Source organism: Protopterus annectens, chromosome 2.part0 (genome assembly GCF_019279795.1).
Source record: "Protopterus annectens isolate FY-2018-M chromosome 2.part0, PAN1.0, whole genome shotgun sequence".
Classification (NCBI taxonomy): Eukaryota; Metazoa; Chordata; order Ceratodontiformes; family Protopteridae; genus Protopterus; species Protopterus annectens.
This window is the reverse complement of record NC_056728.1, coordinates 362943964-362970242: the sequence shown is the minus strand read 5'-3', so window position 1 is coordinate 362970242 and position 26279 is coordinate 362943964.

The window sequence follows — 26279 nt, the reverse complement described above, 5'->3', positions numbered from 1 at the left end:
GGACAATGTTCTTTCTATGTGGGAAAGACTAATCGACAACTAAAAGATAGAGTTTTGCAAAATTTAAGAGACATTAGATTAGGGCAAGACATAATGCATTGGCACAACATATTGTTTCTAACACTGGTCATGTATTTTTGTTCATGGTTTTTCAGGCAGTTAATATTAATGCTAGTGGTGGTGACATCATAAACAAAACAGAATGCCTTGAATCTAATTGGATAGCTGAATTTATGGTGGATAAAATACCTGGTTAGAATTGTGTACTCCCTATCAAACCTATTTTGAGGGGTAGGAGATTTTAATTTTAGTTCTGATTGGTCTAACAATTATATATATATATATAGATGTGTTTTATGATTTTATGGACCTGATGAAGAGTTTTCTGAAAGCGCTTATCCTTGTGGTTTATTAAAAGGTTTATGCTTTTCAGCATTGTGGTCTGAGTGATTTTTCAAGTATTTTTTCTAGTTTTATATCCCTGCAGACCTATATTCCTTTTGGGCTTCTTTTTACTGAATTGTTATCCCAGACCACTAGTCACTAACACTTTCCCCTTTATACCTGCTTCTTTCATAACATTCTCCCTTCAGTTTTCAGACTTTGCTAGTCTTTCATCTTTTGACTCTATTTTGTCTCTCATAGAAATGGTTCTGTACAGGTACTGGTGCACTTACATGAACCTATAATATTTTTGATCTGTTTAATTTGCTGGACAACAGAACATTTTAGCCTAAGTAAAAGATGTATAACCAAATTTTGTATACTTGTGTAATCTATGAAAGACTGCATTAGAAACCCTTGTACTTCTCTGCCTTCTCCACCCAGGTCATGGCTGAAAAGGGTCAAGGGACCAGCACACCCACCAGGTCAGCAATGATGAAATAAACATGCATTCTTGTAAGGATTTATTTATTTGTTAATCATCACCTCATGACTGCAGTAGGGTTAACACTTAGCACTCTTTCCACCTGACCTCACTGATAACATATTTTATAAAGTAGCAGGCTAGAATCTAAACCAGGTGTATAAATACATGAATATATATCCAGGAAGCATCAGTTTGACAAGTGCTACAAATTCCATGTAATCATCAATTAAAACATGAAGACTTTTTATCACCCAATACACCTCATCTTGATAGGTAGGAAGGTACTTTTGTTTTTTTTTTAATCACAACTACAAATAGAGTTTAAGAGGGGACTATTGTTGGGTTCTGCATTCTACTCTTACTATGCCTACCTATTCCGTATTCATTAGTACTCACCCCAAGGACATTTACAAAATTCTTTTACTCCTTTCTCACCATAATCATGTCACTCCATTGAATCCGTTCAAGTGTCTGTACTAAAAATTACAACTAAGCAAGTCAAAGGCTTTTTGAACATCAAGCAAAACAATAACCATTTTCCCTCAGTATCCCCCCACAAATTTGCAAAATCTAATTTTCAATGGAAGGCTACCGCAGCATTAAATAGTGTAATTACCATATTGAACAAATTGATGTGTTTAGATAATTGGTCTGGTTTCTGTCCTGTACCTTAAATAGCCAGTGTTTTAAATCAGATATACATGTTGCTCAGACTGCTGCAGAGAGACTGGCCTACTGCCAGCTGTGATATTTAGAAAAGATAAGAGTTTATTCTCATTTATTGTCTGCACTTTTGATTTAATATCTCTGTAATCTGTACAACTGTTTTACTCTCCTTCTTGTGTGATATAGCTGAATATCTCTTAGTGTTGACCTCAGTTTGTAGTGAAATTCTTTATCTAGAGGCCTAACTGTCTTCTTAGTGAGCAAACGTTTCCAGAACTGGTTTTATCTAGCCAAGGTACTCCTGCATCTGTTATTGTTTAGATAATTGGTCTGGTTTCTGTCCTGTGCCATAAATAGCCAGTGAGTTAAATCAGATATACCTGTTGCTCAGGCTGCTGCAGACAGACTGGCCTACTGCCAGCTGTGATATTGAGAAAAGATAAGAGTTTATTCTCATTTATTGTCTGCACTTTTGATTTAATATCTCTGTAATATTTACAACTGTTTTTTCCCACTTACCCTCCCAGTTCTTGTTGTGGTCTTTTTGTCTTGGTGGCTTTGAGTTTCCCACCTCGAGTATAAAGTCAATACTGGACATTCCCCCCAGTCACATTACATTAGCTCATTCTACTGTTAATAGTAAGAACTTAGCAAAGGCCCACCCCTTTAGCTTCTGCATATTGAATTATCTCACTATTTTCTGCCTCTTCTCTTTCTACTAAAAAAAAAAAAAAACTGTTTCCTACCTTTCCTGGCACTAGTGTAGCCCAGATTCAGATTTGCTTTATCCATGACTTTTTGTAAGCTTCTGAGCAGTGCTCTTCAATTTTATTTCCAAAAGATATGCTAGTTCTCTGCTCTCTTGCACTTTTAATAGCTTATTAGTCTAGCACTTTAACTATTCCCAGTGCCAGAAAGTCTGCTCTTCAAACTTTCCCTTAGATAGAACTAGCTGGTTTCTCAGTAGCAGTACTAAAATCTGAATCAGTGTGACTAGCACTTGCTCTAAAACCTGCAGGAAAGCAGTAGGAAGCCTTAAACTGATAAAAGCACTCAACTCTCCTTGTTAATACGGAGAAATTAATCACAGGCACTAAACAGCCTATAACTGCAAAGTACCTTGCCAAGGTAAGGGAAAACAGCTCTTGTACTTTACAAAAGAAACACCGAACCAGACATGTCCAAGGGTCAGCTTCCGGTGATTTCTCCTGTCCACCTGGTGAACCTGGGCATACTGGGGCAATGCAGCAATTGCCTCACATGCACAGACAACCCTCTCCTCCTACCACCCAACACTACAACCAGCAAGAGATGCACTTACATAGCCAAACTGGAAGCAAAGCTCTCTCCACCCAAGATTGTGTTAGACAGTCAAGAGGAGAAGGTTAACACCTGCACTACACCTCAAGCAACACATAGCCCTTCAAAACTCATGCCACCAACATCCACAGATAGTAACACTAAACCCACTTATGCGGAGGCCCTTAACATTAACCTGCCCAAGCAACAAGGACCTCCGAAGCTGAAATGCAAACAAACGCCAATCACAACCAAAGTGTCACATAGCTCACAACACCAGTGTGCCACCCAACAACAGCCCCTAAAGCAAGACAATGTACCCAACACTTTAGTCATAGGTGACTCTATAGTCAGGCACACTGATGTCCCACTCACCAGGCTGAACAAGGAGAAAATTACAGTCAGTTGCCTGTCGGGTGCCAGGATCCACCACATCGCGCATGCATTCAAGTCACTCCATCACAAGTACAAATATGACTCTGTCATTGTCCATGTTGGAGTGAATGACATGAAACGTACTTCCCTGGACGACATGAAAAGAGACATGGAGGAGCTCTCAGATCATGTGGCCCAGGCAGGTATGACCCTAGCCCTGAGTAGAATCCTGCCTTCGCCCAGAATGATACCACAGTATGAGGACAAAATGATTGACTTCAACAATTGGCTAAGTTTCTGGTGTCATTCAAAGGGGATCCAGTATCTGCCTGCCTGGGATGACATCAACAAACCACAATGCTTTGCTGGAGATGGTCTGCACCTGTCACCCCTGGGATTCAAGTTACTGGCTAAGGCTCTTGCCACCCCTATAGTGCTTTTTTTTAGGCAAGGCTCAAAGGACAAAACCACCACCATAACTGATATAAGCATGCAAAATCTGAAGGTAATGCTACTCAATGCTAGAAGTCTAAACCTCAAAATGCAGCCTCTTGAAGCACTCCTAAAAATGGAGAACATTGATATCTGTGCAGTAACTGAGACCTGGTTCCAGGCTCCAGAGAGCACACCTACAATACCAGGCTACAACTCTTACCACACTTTTTTCCACCAAACCAGGACCGAAACACTAAAGGCAGAGGAGTGTCCCTATTTACCAATGATATTCACTCCACCAGGCTATTTGACAACACAATGTATCTGAAGTTCTACAGGTGCAACTAACATTAGGTAAGACTGTAACCCAAATTTTAGCTTACTACAGATCCCCCACCATGCCCCAAGATTCTCACTACACTTTTCTAAACATACTGGAAAATATTAAGATACAACCAAACACCATAATACCAAGTGATTTCAACTACCCTGCCATTAATTGGGAAAACTACTCGGGTACCAAAACCTTTGCCCAATGGTTCATAGAATTCATAAATTTCAACACCCTGTATCAACTAATCCATAGTTCCACCAGGGGCTCAAATATCCTAGACCTGGTCATTACCAACATGGGAGATCGATGCTCTATACCAGTGGCCAACCCCTCGTTGGTCAGGTCTGACCATAAGCTAATCACCCTTTACGTCCACATCCCACCCCCACCACCCCAGTTGGGAAACCTCCATAAAAATCTTTTCCAAAGCTAACTTCATGCTACTCAAGTCAGAAGTGACAAACTTCATGACAGCCATGCAGAAGGGAACTGAATGTTTGACTGCTGATTCCTACACTAAGGCACTGTATGAGCACATCCACTCATGCATGAATCGTGCCATTCCAAATAGAACCAAGATGTTGTCCTCCAAAAAAAGGAAGCCAATCTGGTGGTCCCCTGCCATAAAAAACTATATGACAGAAGGAAGAAACTGTTGCAGAAAAGAGGAAAATCCAAGGATGCAAAATACTCTCTTACCGGCCTCAGTATGAAGCTGAGATCCCTCATAAAATCCTCCAGTGCTAATTACAAAAATAAAATTGCCAAAGATTCCAAGGACAACCACAAGGCATCTTATAGTTATGTCAATTATCTAAATGGCAATGCTCATATCTGCTCTGAGCTACAACAGAATGGCATTAAATATACTGATCCCAAGGATAATTGCCAATATCCTGGCAGATAGATTCAGTGCCAACTTCACCCCCCTCTCAGCCCCTAAAGGGCACATCTCAATACCAAAAGACTGCCAAATTCAGGTAATCATGGCCACATGGGTAAAAACACAGTTTCCAAAGCTAAAAATATAGCATCCATGGGACCAGACGACATCCTGGACTGTGTACTACATGAACTACAGAATGAACAGGCACCTCACCTAAGTGTCATGTTTAATCATAGCCTCACCTCAGACTTCGTGCTTAATGAGTGGCGCACAGCTACAGCTATCCCACTCCATAAGGGGGGATCCACCTTGGATCCCAGGAACTATTGTCCCATCAGTCTGACAAGCCTAATCTGCAAAGCCATGGAATGCATTCTCATGGAACTTATGCAGAAAGGCATTGGCAACCTTCAAACACTGGACCCCACCCAGTTTGGTTTTGTAAAGGGCCAATCTTGTCTCCTCAATCTGATTGACTTCTTCGAATCATTCTCCAGAGCCGTGGATGAGGGCAAAGCAGTCCACACAGCCTATATGGACCTTGCCAAGGCCTTCAACACCATCCCCCACTCTGGAATAATAGATAACCTTACTAAGTTGGGCATTAATCCCTACATCACTCGATGGGTTGCCAACTGGCTTACTGACAAGACCCTCACTGTAAAAGTAGCCGACACAGAATCCAGCTACAGACAAGTGACAAGTGGAGTACCTCAGGGTTCAGTCCTGGGACTGCTCTTGTTTGGCATCTACTTCTCTGAAGTACAGGGCAGCACTAAGGGACTATGTCTAACAAAGTTTGCAGATGACTGTAAACTGGGAGCCATTATTGAATCCCCAAATGATGTGGATATTCTACAAAAGGGCCTTACAGAAACAGATGCTTGGTGCCAGAGCCATGGGCTCAAGCTCAATGCCAAGAAATGCATAGTTATCCCTTTTGGGAAAAAACATGTACCCATGAATTACCACATAAGTTGCAGTACACTAAACATGAAAGTGTGATAAGGGACTTAGGGACACAGGTGGACAGTGGTCTCAATTTTGATAACCACATTGCCACAACAGTCAGGAAATCTTTCTATGTGGCACACCTCATCACTAAGGGTTTTTCATCCAGAAAAAAGTAGGTCATTGTCCCACTGTACTCATCCCTCATTAGACCCATTATAGAGTACAATACCCCGTTTGGTATGTACCTCACAAGACATCTGCAACAACTGGAAAGGCCACAGAAATACCTCACTAAAAGAATCACAAGCCTAAAGCAGATGACCTATTCTGACTGTCTAAAGAAACCCCAGCTATACTCTGTCACATATCGCCTACTCAGAGGTGATCTCTGCTTAACATACAAGGCCATGTTAAACCCAGAGCTGTTGGACATGCTACATTTAAAGAAATCCTAATCCCTCAGAGCCACATGCTCCAGGGATCTAAACCTGGTAATCTCAATGAACAAAACATGCTGGAGGGATAGGTTCCTGACCCAGAGACTCCCCATACTCTGGAAAAGACTGCCCATACATGTCAAGCTGAGTGCCTCTTTGGCCCTCTTCAAAAGGATCCTTGATGATTGGATGGGAGATAGGAAATTCACCCCGGGGATCATGTCAGTCTTCCTGCTAGACAGAGGATCAGGGAAGTAAATATTCTGGGAAGTAATAGCCAGGGTATTGTTATGGCTAGGCTTGTATAGGCCCTAGGGCTGATAGCCTAGTACCAACCTATAAACCTATGAACCTATGAACTGTTCGATAAGGATTCCAGCAAGTACCTTGTCATTAGCAATATACAGGCAAATGGAGATGTTATTTTCCAGATCTTCAGGGTCACTTGTTCATTTGGGGAAAACAACTACATCACTGAGAAAGGCACCTCTTCCTCCTGATAATGCCTAGATAAACCTTTGCAAAATTTAAGAAGTATTTAGAGAATGTTTTTCCTAATCTGTGTAGGGAGTTAGTCATGCATTTTGACTTTGAATACTAGGAAGGGTCAGTAGTGTTAGTTGACTTTTCACAGAGAAGTAGAGTTTGGAGAGATTATAGGCCCAATTAGATATGTGATGGGTGGAGATATGTGTGAGCTAAATTGTTTCCCACTGAATTTTTAAAAGGAAGTAGGTTTGCAAATTGTATATTGCTTGGTTTATTTAATTCTACAATCATACAAGGGATATTCCTAATGGTATGAAGGAGGTGATGGTATTTGTGCAACCATAAGAAAAGGGGATATTGAGGATCTGGCAATTTTTATCCTTTTCTCTGTGCAAGGTTCACACCAAGATAATAGTGGGAGTATCGATCATTAGGCTGGATGTGATAATTCCCAAATACGTGACAGCTTTTCAATTAAAATTTGTCCGAAGATGGTCATTGACAGCTCATTAGAGGTCGCTGCTGAAGTTCTTTGAAAGGGAGGAAAAAGGAAGGGATTTATATATATATATATATATATATATATATATATATATATATATATATATATATACATATATATATAAATCCCTCAACACTGTTAACTGGGGTTGTCTTTTTAAGACTTTATAACATGTAATAGGAGATGGCAGATTTATGCATAGTGTTTTGATATATGATTTGTCTTGGGTAGTGATAAGGCATAGTGTCAGACTCTCAGATCCTGTTAGGTAGAGTAAAGTTAGAGCATGCTTCAAGGATATCCTTTGTCACTATCACTTTTTTCTAATTGTCATGGCAAAGCTAGCTCAGATAATTTTTCTGCTTAGAAGTGGCGGAAGGGGGGGGGGTAGAAGGGAACAAAACAGCTTGAGCACATCTGCAGGAGACCGTGTGTTATTACTGGAGATCTGCCGACTATCATGAATGTTTTCACAAAATTCCACCTGAATTTACATGTGATAATTAAAATCAGAAGAGATGACTGCCCAAAAGAATTGCCATGCTGAAAGGCTGGGGATAAAGACTTAAATTCTAAGTTCTACTCATTGGTGAAAGACATCAGGAAGAGAAACTGGCTGTAACTGTGGGAGAAGGAGGATGCTATGCTGAATAGGTCGGTAGGAGAAGTTAGTTTATGTAATGGATAGAAGTAGCAACTGTATTAGTTATTCAGTCAATGCTGCAGTTAAAGAGTTGTATTACAGTTAGTTCCCTGGATACATTTTTTGTTAAAAGTCCAAAGAGGTAACAATAAGAAGAAGCAGGTTATGTTGGTTAGATAGTCAGCTGGATAGGGTGTGGCAGGAAGTAGAAGGTTTGCAGTAAAGTACAGCAGTTGGACTCCAGAAGGGAGCAGGAATGACCGAAGAAGAGAGTTCCTTTTCACCTCTGTGAGCACTGTATTCCAGTGCATAATTCATAAAGTGGGAACACTTGGATACCACTGTAAGGAGCCATGATCAGTGTCTATGAATGGTGTTCCTACATGGTGGCATAGAATACATAATATAATCGGTGCTTCAGTGCACTATGTATATGAATTATAATTTGCAAAGGTGATGTAATGAACATTTAAGCAGTTCAAATGTTATATTTAATACTTGACTATGTTAAAACTAAATTGGGTCTGATATTTATTTGGTACATTTTCCCAAAATAAGTAAATAGTTTTGATTTTTCTTGATTTTTTTATATATCTAACACAGTAAACACTCTTCTATATTTAATACCTTTCAGGGAGGTTATCATCAGACTGCAGCTCATTTGTCAGAAAAATAAGAAATCTAGCACTTTGATTATTACAGCTTACTCAACAAAATTCAATTACATATTGGTGTGAATTTATATACAACTTTAGTTTTGATTACAATAAACTAACAAACAATGGAGACTTAAAACAGGCATATTAAAACTGATGAAGACATTTTATATGTTGTTAGAAGGAAAGCACTCATAAAAAGATTTTCTGAAACTTCCATTTTCAGCATGACTTTTATGTTTTTAATTATATTTTATTTGGATATATAAAGAATAGCATAACATCCTAGCAATTATTTCAACATTCACTATCTGTGTTCTTGTTAAAGGACCCTAATGCAACAAGGTTTAACATTTTGCAAGTCTGTCTTCGACTTTCTTTTACTTTCTGTAAATTATGTATCTGACTAAAATTCAGGAGTAACACAGTCTTTAACATTGAAATGGAAGAAGTCAATCAGTGTTTAGCTTTTGAGGCTTTGAAACATTTAATTGATTTGACTGGCAAACTTGTAAGTTGGTATGTCTTCAAACATACTTATGATGTTTCTGTTTCACTTTTGTTATGTTTTACTTTTTTCTTCACCCTCTGCATAAAGTGTCCTTGGGATTCAATAAACTCCATGCAGGAATAGTGCTATTCCTGCACGGAGTGGTTCAGTTACATGCAGCACAGCAGCCCAGCTTGCATATTTATGGAGGCGCATTGCTGTTCAACCTACACGGACATGAACCGTGAACGAGTGCAGGGGGCATATTCAAGTAGTGCACAGACATTGAACACACCCCCTGCACTCAGAAAGTGCTATACAGCTCTTTCTAATATGATCTGGCATAATATTAGACAATTTCTCTAATAATATGCCAGTATTTCAGTGTCCACGGACACTGAAATGAAATAAATGATCATTTCAGTGTCCACAGACACTGAAATACATAAGGCAGCAGGAATGCAATGCAGGGGGTGTGTGAGACAGGTTCTGTGACACACACCCTGCATTGTAAAAGTGCCGTATGACACCTTGCAACCTGCTAAAGCAGGAAATATGTACAAAGGCACAAATGGGGATAAAGCTCTGAAAAGGGACACATCATACATATTGCCCTCACAAACTTAGAAAGCTGATAGAAAACAGGTCATGCATTAGTATGAATTACCAAAGGATAGAAGTCTGAAAGCAAATGTATGCCAATATTCCCTGACAGCAGTCCAAGTGGACAAAGGCACAAATAATGGGGAGACAAAACACTAAGAATAGGGACACTTCTGAAATATTTCCCACACACACTTTGATAGAAAACAGGATATGTTTTAGCAGGAATCTATGAAGGATAGAAGACTGAAAGCCAAATGTATGTCATTATTTCCTGACTGCAGTCCTCAATGACTCGTCAGAACATCACAATATATATATATATATATATATATATATATATATATATAACATAACATTATAATGTTATAACAATATTTAACATAATAATAATATTATAAATTTTTTTCTAAGCTAAGGAATGTTTATGCATAGCTAAGTGGGTGTGCGCATTATGGCCGTCTGCTTACCATAGCTTAAACATACCATAGGAGATAAATACAAATATACAGTTGAAATTTCCAAGCCAAAATAGTGTAGTGGCTAGAGTCCTGGCTTTACATGCAGGTGTTCACAGTTTGAGTACCAAGACAAGCAAGTTATTTTTGTATGGGAAAGCAGAGTTAAAATTATTTTTTCAAACTTAAATTATGCAATAACTGTTTTTTGTCAACCAGGTTAGTGTAGCTGGTGTAAAATGTAAGTGTGAGTGCATATAACATGTGAAACTACCCATAAATACACAAGTGTCCCATACAGTATAGTCACACCCATTGCTAATGTAAGGAAATCACATAGAAGGATGTCATGCGAAGTAAATCATATACACTTAATAATTGAAGTCAGTATTTTGATATATTTAAAAAAAATTAAAAGTGAGCAATGGTTAGCAATGCTCAGCTATGCTTAGCAGGTGTAACCATTGCTAAGACGTGAATGCTAAGTGGTTGGTAGCTCAGCTAAGTGGATTTGTGCACTAGCAGTGCTCAACAACTTCTCCTTTAAGCAGTGTTAAAAGCAGGTTAGCGGGTTTGCGCACTGCTTAGCAGAGCTTAACCTTTTCAAAATGGTCCAATGACAGCAAAGAGTGGGAATATTGCACTATTTAAATGGTGCAAGTGGGAATACAGCCATAATCTACTATAGTCCATCTGTGTAGATACAATGACTGGCATAGGAGAGGGAGTGTGCTCTCTGGTGCAATGCTGGAACATTCAGGAGTCCAGAGTCATAGCTGAACTCCTAGTAAAATCCATGAGAAGTGACTGCTGCAGGGCCAGTACCATGGCTCCTAATACAAAGCTGAGGCCTGGGACCATCTAGCACATGACCTCACCAGTGCTACGGGCATCCCACAGACTGGTGAGCAGGTATGGCACCACTATACCAACATAAAGCGTAGGAAGGGGGTACTCTTGGATCAGTGGATCCAAGATGGATGGGACCAGAATGCTCCAGTAGTGTGTAAGTATCACTATGAAGTGACTTGTAGCAAATGCTAGCCTGAGAATGTGAAAGACAGATATGCATAATGTGTGTTTCTCTCCCCTACAGCTGCAGCAGAGAGGGCTGTGAGCATCGAAGCCCATGGTGACAGACTGCTGAGGCTGCACCGACAGGCTGGTGTGTATTGTTAAAATAGCTAAGAAGGAGTACATTGGTTACTGCTAGTAGATATACTGTTACTGTGTGAATTGAATAAATAAAAATGCTTGACTGACGAATATTGAAGTACAATAAAGATGCCTACAAAAAACTATGGCTATGACAGCATACATTAACTGAGGTTCATCTGTGAACAAGCTATTAAGAGAAACTGTAGATGATGTAGCTGTAAAACAAGATATAAATAAAATGTGAAATATATACTGTACTAAATTCTGAACCCTGAATAGTAATATGTAAAGTATTAAAGTGTGTTCCATGCAGCATTGCCTTGTGTTAACCTTTGCTTACCAGGTTGTAGTAATTCAAATGAGTAATGCACAGCACAGTAACTATGTTATACATGCATCACAGGATTACAAGTTCAGACTGTCTAACCAAGAGACTATTAGGCAGAAACCAGTGAAACAAGAAACATCAGTTCCTCAGTAGCTCAGTGTGATGAGAAATAGATTAGTTGTTAATCTTGCACACCCAGACACGGTTTGAATTCAGGGAGTGGTACAAAGATGCGTGCATAACTACACACAAGGAATCAGGAATAAATGTAAAAACAGTTAGGTAGTATTAACAGCTATTTTCCCTAAAGGTTTTACAGGTAAGTAAATGTTGCCATTAGCTGTTTGAAGAGTATGCTGATAAACTGTGTACAACTGTTCAATTGTCCCACCACATGCCTGCAAATGACAGCAGGATAGGTACATACAATATGCACTCTTCCCGAATCATACCTCTCAACGGTACAGATATTCACTGAATGTCCAGATATCTGTCTCAGATTTTTGGTCCGTTTTACATAAAGTAGTGGTGTCATGGCAAATCAGTGGCAACCCATTATAGACTGAAGTTAGAAAATATTGATAGACATACAAGTGTCAGATGTCATATTCATCAGAAAAGCCATGCAAATGCAAAACCTGTTATTTTATCAACTTTCTAAGTTTGTAACAGCAATATCTAAAAATTGTCCATATTTATGGGCCTTTGTCCCACTCTTATGTATGGCTTTGTCCAGATGTCATGCTCTAAGAGGTTGAGAGGTATGTTCCCAATACATATCTTTCAAGTATCACGCTGTCATGGCTAGTGGTCACTGCTGCAAATTATCCTGGACACAGATAGGAAAACAGTTGATGTATGCCAGTAGCACACTCACATAACAGCAGTTCAGGGTACCCCTCCTGTGCCAGATATGTAACCCTGACATGTATGAGTCCCCTCTAGTCATGTACCCAGAGTTGTCACAGTTTGCATCATACCATTTCAAGCTGACAGTTTAATAGGTATGTTTGTACTACAGTAGCTATGGGCATAGGTAGATGGAAAGTGAGGGCAGACCCATAGAGTATTGAGCAGTCCTGTTGTGGAAAATAGAAGCATAAATAGTTGTTAACGGACTTTTTGTCTCTCCCCCACCCCTCATCTGTATCAATAATTATTACTCATATACTATGGGTATGTTGTGCTCCAACCCTAATGTTGGGACTTGTGTTATATTATTGTTAATATGCTGATTGCTTGCATGTTAACATACCTTGTTCAAATACCATTGTTGGTGGCCTGTTGCCGTCAGTGTTACTGGCATGCTGTTATGATGCATACTGTTGTTCCATTTATGCATATGTTCTGTTAACTGTTTCAAATCTTTTTATGGGGTTAATTGGCACACATACTCATGCTGTTATAACTAATCTTGAAAGTTGTTGTTCATGACTAACCAATATATTTTGTAAAACCGCAACACCATAGTGCATTTGGGAAGGCAGATCCCAGTGGAGCCACCTGTCCCACCTCATCTGGCCATGGCATCAGGCTCCAGCATGTCTGGGACCCAACCCATATCTCACTCATCCGCTGGTCCTGAATTGCCTTTAGGTGGAACTGCTGTAGGGGACAGGGCCCATCGCCCCCTGGGACTGGGCACAGACAGGATCCTGTCACCCACAGTCAGGTCCAGGGTTTGGTGTGCAGCACCCTTCAATCTGAGTTTGGAGAGCAGCTGCACTTGATTGAAGGCTGCCTGGCACACTTCGAGGGGCAGGTCACTCCTAATGTCCAGCCCCCCAGCACAGCCACCTTTGGGGCTGTGAAGGTGCAGTGGTGACTGCCCATGGGTGGGGATCACAGTCCCACTGTAACCATATGGGGGCCCATGGGCTTCAGATTCCCAAACATCCTACCCGTCAAATGTGTTTACCCCCCTCATGTGTCATATATTGCCCTGCCTGCTGTCTTGTCTGTCTTGTCTGTCTCCCTACCCAACCTACCTCCCCAGACTTACCTACAATCCTTCCCCAAAATTCCACTCTCACCTTAAAAAAAGAAAAGGGAATCTGTCCCCCCAAAACATATTGCCCCATACATAGCTGTCCATTTTGCACGTGTCCACTGGACACATATAATCCAGTCCAATTGGCTTGACAACACAGCTCTGTTGCCCTCACACTTCTCTCTTGTGTATGAGTGTCCAAATTCACCTCCAAATTCTGTACAAATACACAGCTGTTGCTGTTTAAGAAATGGACAGCTATGGACCTTCCCTTCACTTGTCCTGCACATCCCTAGCTATCTTTCATATTGTTTTTCCCTCTGCATTCCCCTTTTTCACCACTTTCCTATCACCCCTTTTTCTTTTCTTTTAAAGTAATTAGCACGGGTATAAGTGAGAGTAAGTGAGTTTGAGTGATGCTAAGTGAAGCCAACACAGATTAAGCATCTCTATGGTTAACCTGTGTTGGCATCGCTTAGCATTGTGCAAGACCATGCAAACCCAATTAAAGCCACTTAAAACTGCTTTAATCACTCTGTCTCCATCAGCCTCTGTTCTGCCTTGCAACAAAATAACCAGCACTGCCAAGTATCAAACTCGGGACCTTGTACACGATAGTCAGAGCAATGCACCACTACACCATTTGAGCTGTAGAGATTTCTGATGCTTTTTTCAAACATATCATGCATTAGAGTTATTCAACAGTAGGGAAAAGATTCTGTAGAATCAGTCAGGTTTTGTATATATACATATACAGATGTATATATGTATGTATGGAGATGCATATATATGGAAAAATATATGCATAAGATAAATAGAGATATACATACACACACACACACACACACACATATATATATATATATATATATATATATATATATATATATATATATATATATATATATATATAGGGTCTATATTAAATCAGCGAACATTTATCGACCCTATGTAAATGAAAGCTTACAATCCCGAACACTTAGAACAGTGATTTTTTTCCTAGGGGAAAAAAAATCACTATTTCAAAAAAGAAAAAAAAAACTTTAAAACATTGCACAAAGTGGGGGGCTTTGCCCCCCCACACCCCCCCCAAACCCCTCCTACTTAAATATACCAACTCTGAGATCGTACTACAGTGAGGAAAACAGCAAAATAAAGGTGGCCAAGCAATTTCTTTCCCAGGGAAAGAATTATATACCATTTTGGTATTTTGCCATTTCATGCTTTCAAGTTCAATCAAGATGCATTCGATCATATAATAGAGAACCTAGATATATATATATATATATATATATATATATATATATATATATATATATATATATATATATATATATATATATATATATATATATATATATATATATATATATATATATATATATATATGCTCATAACCTGTAGTGGAGTGATACCTCAGAACCATACCTCTCAACCACTTAGTGCAAGAAATCTGGGTAAAGGCTGTCAAAATAAGGGAACAGCAATAGGCAGAAACTAAGCACCTATTTGAAATATTGCTCTTATAAATGTAGAATGTTGCCAGAGTAACAGGGTTTGTTTCAGCGTACATCTCATCAGTATGGAGAATATTGATATCTGTGCAGTAACAGAAACCTGGTTCAAGGCTCCCGAGAGCACCCCAGCACTACCAGGTTATACCTCATACCATGCTTTTTGGCCCCAAAACTCGGACTGAACCACAAAAGGAGGGGGAGTATCCATATTCATCAAAGATACCCACACCTCCAGGTTAGTGGCACTGCATGAAGCATCGGAGACCATCCATGTGCAACTAACAGTGGGCAAAACTGTCTTTCAGTTTGTAGCCTGCTACAGACCATCCTCCCAAACTCAGGAACCCCACTCAGCTTTCCTGAGAACACTGGAGAATATGAAGGCCTCTCCAAACACCATTATATTGGGTGACTTCAACTACCCAAACATAGACTGGGAGCACTACTCAAGCCCCAACACCCTCGCCCAATGGTTCCTAGAATTTATAAACTCAAATGCTATGGAACAACTGGTCAACACTCCCACAAGAGGGGAAAATATATTGGACATGATCATCACCAACATGGGGACTCTATGTTCCATACCAGAGGTATACCCCTCATTGGTAAGATCTGACCATAAATTAATCTCACTGGACATCCATATCCCTTCCCCACCCCCAGCCAAGGAAACCACGGTGAAGTATTTCTCAAAAGCAAACTTCACACTTCTCAAAACCGAGGTGGAATCCTTCAAAGCCCCCAGGCCAGTGGAAAATATGGCCCAAACCGCAGAATCCTTTACAAACACTTTCTATGGACAGCTACAGGAATGCATGGATCGTGCTATCCCAAATAAAACCAAGACTCATTCCTCCAAAGGCAGGAGACCTGTCTGGTGGACCCCAGCCATAAATAAGCTATACAACAGAAGGAGGAAGCTACTACATGATAGTGCAAAATCCCAAAAAGGGAAGGCATATCTGATCAGTACTAGCAAGAAACTACGATCCCTCATAAAATCATCTAAGGCCAGCTTCGAAAGAAAAATTTCACAAGATGCTAAAGATAATCACAAGGCCTTCTTTAGTTATGTCAGGAACCTGGGTGGCAACTCCTGGATATGCTCTGAGTTAGTTAAAAATGACAAAAAATACACTGAACCCACAGACATTGCCAACATCCTGGCAGACAGGTTCAGTGCAAACTTCTCCCCCCCTTCCCCCCCAAAACAGCAAATGACTATCCCAACAGAGTGTAGCTTCCCTGACATCACAGATGCACAGGTGAGAGCTGCCCTCTCCAAAGCAAAAAACACAGCATCAATGGGACTGGACGGTGTCCCGGGCTGCGTCTTACACGAACTCCAAGAAGAACTGAACCTTCACATAAAGTCACTGTTCAGTCTCAGCCTTACTACAGGATATGAACCCAAGGAATGGCGTACAGCAACAGTGGTCCCACTCCACAAGGGTGGTGCCACAACGGACCCCGGAAACTTTCGCCCTATAAGCCTGACTAGCCTGGTCTGCAAAGCTATGGAGCGTATCATCATTAAACTCATAAACAAAGATATTGGGAACCTCCAAACACTGAATCCTAACCCAATTCGGCTTTGTTAAGGGCAGATCTTGCCTCTTGAACCTGGACAACTTCTTTGAAACAGTCACCAAGGCTATAGATGAAGGGAAGGTAGTCCACACATCCTACCTGGATCTCGCAAAAGCCTTCGACACAATACCCCACTTGGGCATCATAAATAAGCTCACCAGCTTAAATATCAACCCCTATGTCACAAGATGGGTTGCAAACTGGCTCAGGGATAGAACCCACATGGTCAGAATTGCAGGTGCCATGTCAGACTCTAAACCAGTTACAAGTGGCATCCCACAAGGCTCAGTCCTGGGACCTCTCTTGTTTGGTATATATTTCTCTGAGGTACAGGCTAACATGGGAGGACTATGGCTGACCAAGTTCGCAGATGACTGCAAACTGGGTGCCATAAACGACTCACCGGCTGACACAAGCATCCTCCAAAAGGGTCTCACAGAGATGGATAACTGGTGCCAGAGCCATGGCCTAAAGCTAAATGCCAAAAAGTGCATAGTCATCCCCTTTGGGAAAAACAAAGTGCCCACAAATTACCACATAGGTGGTAATCTATTAAGTACGGAAGAAGTAATTAGAGATTTGGGGACCCAAGTAGATAGCAATCTCTCCTTTGACAATCACCTTGCCAAAGTGGTTAGACAAACCTTCTATATAGCCCACCTTATCACGAAAGGGTTCACATCTAGATCAAGAGAGGTCATTGTGCCCCTCTACTCATCACTCATCAGGCCCATAATTGAATACAATGCCCCATTTGGGATGTACCTTACCCGACACCTGCAGCAACTGGAAAGACCCCAAAAGTACCTCAACAAGAGGATCAAGGGACTCAAACAGATGCCCTAACCAGTTAGGCTAAAGAAACTCCAGCTCTACTCAGTTGCTTACCGCCTACTCTGTGGCGATCTGTGCCTGACGTATAAAGCCACGTCCAACCCAGAATTAATGGACATGCTCCACCTCAGGAAATCCAAATCCCTTAGAGCTACACGCTCCAGGGACTTAAACCTCAGCACAGAAATAAATAGGACATGCTGGAGGGACAGATTCATATCCCAGAGGCTCCCCTCACTCTGGAACAAAATCCCAATCCATGTTAGGCAGAGTCCCTCAATGACTCTCTTCAAGAGAAATCTTGACGAGTGGATGGGAGATTGTAGGTTTACCCCTGGGATCTCTTCTGTGTCCCTACTAGACAGAGGCACAGTAAACTAACCTCAAAAGGGCTATCTTCTGTGACCTACTATACAGAGGCACAGTCAACTAATCTAAAAGGGTGGCGAAAGCCAAACACACTCTGGCTAGGCTTATAAATGCCCTAGGGCAGATAGCCTAGTATCAACCTATGAACCTATGAACATGTTCTGAAGGATGTAAGTTCTGAAATTGAAATGTATGTCATCTTTTACTGACAGAAATCCTCAGATCATCACAGTGATTTACCAGAGAAATAAAAATAATGAATCTGTGGAAAGACCAGAAATATGAGTAATAAACCTGGACATTCTGAAACAATTCGGCCAGTTGAGAGGTATGCACAGAACCCCTTAGTGCAACGAATCTGGACCAGCCTGACAAAGTGGGGGAAGAAAGCCATGAAAATAGGGACATATCTGAAATACTGGAGTAGATAAGCTGACACAGCTGCTGCAGTAACACCCTCCTGTCTGTTCTAACATATATTGACTGAAATGGCACAAGTCGCACACTCAATTACTTCTCTCTAGTTAGTGACTTAAATCCTCACATCATCCCACTGATGTGTCAGAAATACACAACACAACACTTATGGGGGCCAGGCAACAGTACATCCTACAAATATCTGGAAATAACATCACATTAGGGAAACTACACTGAGCTGCTAAGCATGTCACCAAGCACTGTCCAGACTACAGTCAGACTGACACAACACTAAACCGAATCCGCTATGGGGAATTACACATGTATTTGCAAATAAATCAGGAACTACAGGGATGTAACATCACTGAAAGACAGACACCAGTGTGAAAGTGCATACCCACAACCAATTTCACCACATTCACAGTGACATACCGGTAAGCCAAATGAACAGTAGAGTATAAGGATTGTGTGAACAAAAACATCATCATGTTTGCCACTCACACAGTAACCCTACATATACTGGCCCAATTCACAGTGTAATATGACTCCTGACCATGGTATGGGACATGTCTCAGTCTGCCACTACAAACATATACAGCTGACAGACCACCAGGAACTGGAACAGCGTGCACAGCCAGATAGAAAAGTAAAAACATAAAACTTACATCTACCCCCTCCCTACACAGGCCAAATAACATTTACACGCTACACTGCCACACAGTTCTGACAGTCTGTCAACAATCACCAGAAATACACAGACCTCTCAACAGTACAGAGTCCCACATAATGTCCAGGCTTTGTCATCATATATAAGGCCTCTTCTACATAACATGTCTGGCATTCTGATACATCACTGGGATGATATCAGGAATGAAGGCACTAAATAATGATATACCATACCTATCAGTCTCTTACTGCATGACATCTGGACAAAGCCTGACATACTTGGGGGACAGAGGCCCAAAAACAGGGGTATATTTGAAATATTGCTGTTATAAACTGAGAAAGTTGCTGGTGTAACAGGGTTTGTTGTAACATTATCTTTTCTGAGGCATATGAAGTCAGAAACACAAATGGATGTTACCATTTACTGACTGCAATCCACACAGTATGCTACTGATTTGCCAAAGACAAAAAAATGTATGTGGAACACACCAAACATAAGAGTCCATACTCTGGCCATTCTGTGGATAGCCCTACAGTTGAGAGTTGTGTCAACCACATAACACTGTTAGACTTAAAAAATCATGCAGAGAAGCCATGCCCACACAAACCCTGTTAAACTAGCAGTAATCCAACTGTATAACAGCAACACATATATTATGTCTTAGTCCTGCTGACCTTCATTCCTCCCCTCTCTAGAGCATATCTCCACCTCTCCAGGGTCTCCTCAACCTATTCCCTACTCTCACTACAGATAACAATGTCATCTGCAAACATCACAGTCAATGGGGACTCCTGTCTGAACTTGTCTGTCAACCTGTCCATCACCACTCCAAATAAGAAAGGGTTCAAAGCTGATCCCTGATGTAGTCTCACCTCCACATTAAATGCATCCATCACTCCCACCGCAGAACTCACCGCTGTCACACTACCCTTGTACATATCCTGAAGCACTCTTACATATTTCTCTGCCACTCCTGACTTCCTTATACAATACCACAACTCCTCTCTAGGCACCCTCTCATATGCTTTCTCTAAGTCCAGAAAGACACAGTGTAACTCCTTCTGACCTTCTCTGTACTTCTCCATCAAAACTTTCAGAGTAAACACTGCATCTGTAGAGCTCTTTCCTGGCATGAAACCATACTATTGATCACTAATCATCACCTCCCTTCCTAACCTAGCTTCCACTACTCTTTCCCATAACTTCATGCTGTGACTGATCAATGTTATCCCTCCATAGTTACTACAGCTCTGCAAATCACCCTTATTCTTATAATCGGTACCCAAACACTTTTTCTCCACTCCTCACACATCCTCTCACTTTCCAATATTTCATTAAACAATCTGGTTAGAAACTCCACTGCCATTTCACCTAAACACCTCCATGCTTCCACAGGTATGTCTTCTGGACCAACAGCCTTTCTGTTCTTTATCCTCTTCATAGCTATCCTTTCTTCCTCCTTGCTAATCCATTGCACTTCCTGATTCACCATACCCACATCATCCAACCTTCTCTCTCTCTCATTTTCTTCATTCATCAGCCCCTCAAAGTACTCTTTCCATCTGCTCAACGCACTCTCCTCGCTTGTGAGTACATTTCCCTCATTATCCTTTATCACCCTTATCTGCTGCACATCTTTCCTAGCTTGGTCCCTCTGTCTAGCCAATCAGTACAGGTCCTTTTCTCTCTCCTTAGTGTCCAACATTTCATACAACTCTTCATACACCTCCTCCTTAGCCTTTACCACCTCTGTCTTTGCCATGCACCTCATCTCCTTATACTCCTGTCTACTTTCTTTATCTCTCTAACAATCCCACTTCTTCTTTGCCAACCTCTTTGTCTGTATACTCTCCTGTACTTCCTCATTCTACCACCAGGTCTCCTTGTCCTCCTTCCTCTGTCCAGATGTCACACCAAGCACCTTTCTAGTTGTCTCCCTTACTAGCTCTGCTGTAGCTACCCAGATATTCGGTAACTCTTCACTGCCACCCAGTGCCTGTCTTAACTCTTCCTTGAACTCAACCTCACAATCACCTTTTTCAGTTTACACCATCTGATCCTTGGTGCTGCCCTCACACTCCTCCTCTTCTTGATCACCAATGTCATCCCACAGACCAACATGCTATGCTGCCTAGCTACACTTTCTCCTGTCACCACTTTACAATCTCCAATCTCCTTCAAACTGTCCCTCCTCCATAGGATATAGTCCACCTGTGTGCATCTTCCTCCACTCTTGTATGTCACCCTATGCTCTTCCATCTTGTTAAAATATGTATTCACCACAGCCATGTCCATACTATTTGCAAAATCCACTACCATCTCACCTTCTGCATTCCTTTGATTAACACCATACCTACCCATCACTTCTGCATCCCCTCTGTTCCCTTCACCAACATGCCCATTGAAATCTGCTCTAAGCACCACTCTCTCAACATTGGGTACAGTCATCACCACTTCATCCAATTCACTCCAAAATTTTTCTGTCTTATCCATCACACACCCAACTTGCGGAGCATATGCACTTAAAACATTCATCATTACACCATCAATTTCCAACTTCATAAACATCACTCTATCCAACACTCTTTTCACCTTCAAACACACTCTTGGCATACTGTTCCTTCAAGATAATCCTTTCACCATTTCCTCCTCCCATTCACACCATGATAGAACAATTTGGACCCACCTCCGATACACCTAGCCTTACCCCCCTTCCATCTGGTCTCTTGCAAATACAATGTATCAACCTTCCTTCTGTCCATCATATCAGCTAGCTCTGTCCCCATACCAATCATACTGCTAACATTAAATGTTCCTACTCTCACTACCACACTCCTAGCCTTTCTTCTCTCTTCCTGCCATATGAGTGTAGGACATCCCCCAGGGTATGTCTGTGAATGCAAAGGCTACTGTGCTATCAAATGACTTAAGTATGACACAACAATATTAAGGAAGTGTCATTCATTTTGGCCTATAGTCCCCCCATGTATGTGTGGTGTCCTCCAGATGTCCTGCTCTAACAGGTTGAGAGGAATGACTGTACAGCAAGAGTGTAAATACAGTGTGTCATGCTGACATAGAACAGAAATGTATATCAGGTATTACCTGTGCACATATATGTATGAGTAGGTGTACCTGGCTGTCTCAACAGACATGGGATGCAAAATGTCAGGTAAATAAGCTGTACATGTTCATGTGTATAATCTTAGTTTCTGTGCATCCAACAGAGTTAGATTTCTACAGCTACTGGTTGTTGCATTGCCCTAACACAGACATGGGTACTTGAATAAGCATGATTATCAGTTTGAAATTGGAGAGTTGTCAAAACTGTGTTATGACCTTGTGTTCATGACTACCACAAACAGCTATATGACCAACTACATAGCTGTATGGACTCAGCAATACCTTACTTGTAAAACCTGCCTTGACCAAGGTAGAGTAATCCCTTTTGCTGGACAGCAGCAATACACAAACTACATAATTGGTCACTACATTGGATGTACAGGGCAAAGTAGGAGCAGGCACCAACTTGGCGACAAGTCTGCCTTTACTTGAATGAGCATATAAGGTCACAGGTGGATTACTGTAAGGCTAACTATGAGTACATATCGGACACTTTCACCAAGAGCAATCACAAGGCCATCTTTACATATGTCTGCAATCTCAGAGGGAACAACCCAAACCACCTTGTAATTGTGGTCAATCACATCACATACACACACACACCATAGCTATAGCCAACCTGCTGCAGACAGGTTTAGGGCAAACATCACCCTCTGGCTCGCAATCAGTATAGGTGGATATGCACAGCACCTGCACCCCTCCTCTTATCATCAGGGAGCAGGTGCATAATGCCTAATCAAAGTCAATGAAAGGAAGTCCCAATGGGACCTGATAACATTCCTGTCTGAATCCTACATGAACTCAGGCATATAATTTCTGCTCCATTACACACTTATGCAAGCAAAGCCTGAGCACCATTGACTTCCCATCTGCAAGGAAAATGGCCACTGTCATAACTCTACACAAACATGAATGATGAATGGTGGTTTATGCAATGTACTGGCCCTCATTAGGAGGAACATGCCACATAAGGACCAAGAGTGCAATGCACGTTCATACTGTGCTGATAGATGACAGGGGTATGATGTGGTTGTAAGTGGTGGCTAATGAGAGGCAATATTGATATGCTGGCACTGTAACTCTGGGCAATGTCTGAGGTCTTGTGATGTGTTTCCCTGCTTATGTCTTCCAGGTGCCATGCAGCATCAGCTACCATATACTGCAGATGAGAATGCAGCCATCACCAATGCCATAATCCAGCACCATGCTGTGCTGCTTGGCTGTAGCCAACAAAATCTGCAGGAGCAGACTGCCCTGTGAGATGACGTTGTCCACAAAGTTAACATCCTGGGCCACCATAGCCACACATAAGATCAAGTCAGGCATCGGGCAACTGACCTGATATGTCATGCCCAGCAAAGGGCTGCTGCCGTGACTAGGGACCGTACTGCTACAGGTGGATGTCCAGCCACATAGGCCCCACTTACAGCAACAGAGGAGCTCCATGCCAACCTTGGGGCAGCCCCCACACAACAGCCAACACAAGAACCACAAGTCATGGAGGTGGGTGGCACCCAGGCAAGAGGCAAGTAGCGTCCAGGTAAGCCCATAGTGCACATCAATTTATTCATGTAGCAGTCATACTATCGTCTATACAGTATGTTGATGCATATGTCAGTTCAAACTTCATTTGTAGGTAGGGTTTAGTAATGCAAACAAATGCGCATATATGGTGAAGGACAGCAAACTGAATACTGTCAGAGCTTGCACTGTACCTGTGCAGAAAAGTAGCATCCATCTTGCACCAATGCCAAATGTGAGTCTGCTGACAATACCTCTCCCCCCACATAGGTACCTCTGGTCTGGATGTGAGACAGCAGCCTGAAGCCAGTGAGTATGGGATTTTCCTGTTGTGGCTCACCAGTACCCCAGACATGTTAAGGTTATGCATGTGACCATGCACACAGCTGTTACTCTCAGCCAGTTTGCCATATCTGTATGTTCACTTGTGGTTAGGGTAACTACATTGCATCACAGTGGTCATCACAGGGGCCTATTTGCAGAAGATGTCACATATCTGTAGCATTCCTCACAACCTGTCATTTCAAGAAATCTGGACAAAGACTGACAAAATGTGGGGACAAAAGCCCAAAACTAGGGACATATGTTATAAATTAGTGTTATACTGTGCATGTAATGATGTACACACACCTGCTAGAATCCCAGGTATTTGTGATATACAAAATGAGAGCACAATAAAACATTTCTGAACCCTTACAACCTTTCATATGACTTATAACCTGCATTATTCAATTTTAAAACAAACAACTTTGTTAGGGGAACAATTATGACACATACAAAACATACAAAAAGCTAGATGCATACATGTGCACAGGCTGAAGCTAATACTGTGTTGAAGCAGCGTTCTATATAATTACAGCAATATGTCTTCTTGGGTACACACCTGCCATCAATTACAGAGACTCTTTAATTAACAGCAAATAATGGTCAGCTGTCCTACCAGGAGTATCCTAACATTTATTCAGTTGCCTGCTAAAGCAAAAGCTATACTTCACATATAGCTTATGAAGCAGCAAAGGGATCTCATTTGTGAAAGGTATCAGCCCAGAGAAGGGTACACACACATTTCCACAGTGTTGCATATACCATGGAACACAGTGAAGAAAGTCATCAAATCGTGGCAAAAATATGGGGCAACAGTGACATTGCAAATAACTAGACATCCCTCCAAATGTGTGGAAAAGACAAGACCTAAACTGGTCAGGGAGGCCGCCAGGAGACTTAAAGCAACACTACAGGAGTTGCAGGAATCTCTGGCAAGTACCAGTTGTGTACTACATGTGACAATAATCTCCCGTATTCTCCACATGTCTGGCCTATGGGGTAGTGTTGTAAGATGGAAGCCTTTTCTCGCATAGAACATCAGGTCTGGGGAATTTCTCAAGAAAAATAAATCAGGTCTCCCAAAAGTATGTGGAGAATTGTGTTATGGTGTAATGAGACCAAGGTTGCACTTTTTGGCCGCAATACCAAAAGGTTTGTTTGGAACAATAACAACACTGTGCATCACCAAAAGAACACCATCCCCATCGTGAAGCATGGTGATAGCAGTGTACTGCTTTGGGGTTGTTGTTCATAAGCTGGAAGTGGGCCTTTAGCCAATGTGGAGGGTATTAGGAACAGTTCAAAATACCAGCCCCTTTTGGCCCAAAATCTTCATTTGTCTGCTAGAAAGCTGTGGATGGAGAGGAATTACACCTTTCCATACAACAATGACCCAAACCATACATAAAAATCCAAAAAAGAATATCTTCACCAGAAGACAATCAACATTTTGGAATGGCTCAGCCACAGTCCACACCTACATCCAAAAGAAAATATGTGGGGTGCCCTGAAGACACCTGCACAGAAGAGATGCCCTCGCAATCTGACAGAGTTGGGGGGCTTCTGCATGGGAGAATGAACAAATATTGCTAAGCTGAAATGTGCCATGCTGACACACACCTTCCCAAGAGGACTGACTGCTGTTATGAAACCAAAAGGTGCTTTAACAAAGTAGTAGTTTAAGGGTCTGCACAGTCATGCAACCAGCCTATGTATGTATTTCAACTTCTACATGTTACCCCTAACCAGGGCCGGCTCGTGGCATCGGACTGCCGGACTGCAGCCCCCTCAGCTAAAAAGTAAAGTGTGAGAAAAAATATATAAAAAAAATACCTTTTTTTTGTTTAAAACAAACTTCGAGTCCTTGACTCGGAAGTACGCGCATGCGCACTTTAACCGCCTCAGGCTGCGGTGGTTTTAAACAGCTTTTTTTTTTGTTTTCATTGCAGCCCGGAGGAGTAATGAAGGCATCATTGTGATGCCCAGAAGTCTATGCGGTTCCAAACCGCATAGAATTGGAAGGGGCTTGGACTATGACGTCCGCAGGCACGTCATGACGTGTTTGCTGGGCTAAATGCTGCTGATTGGTTGTCGCTCTCTTCCCGGGCTTTATGTGCTGGGAAAAGAGCTAGAATCAATCAGTCAGTTGTGGGTTTGTGGAATGTGGATTGATTCATTACTGTGATTAAGCAATGAGTCTGATTTTATTAATAATTTAATTTGGTATTGGATTTTTTAATTTTTTTTTTATTTGGGTGGTAATATCTGTGCTGTGCAGCCTGTGCTAGCCTAGCCTGAAGGAAGAACAGAAGAAGAAAGAAGAAGAAAGAAAATAAGTTAGAA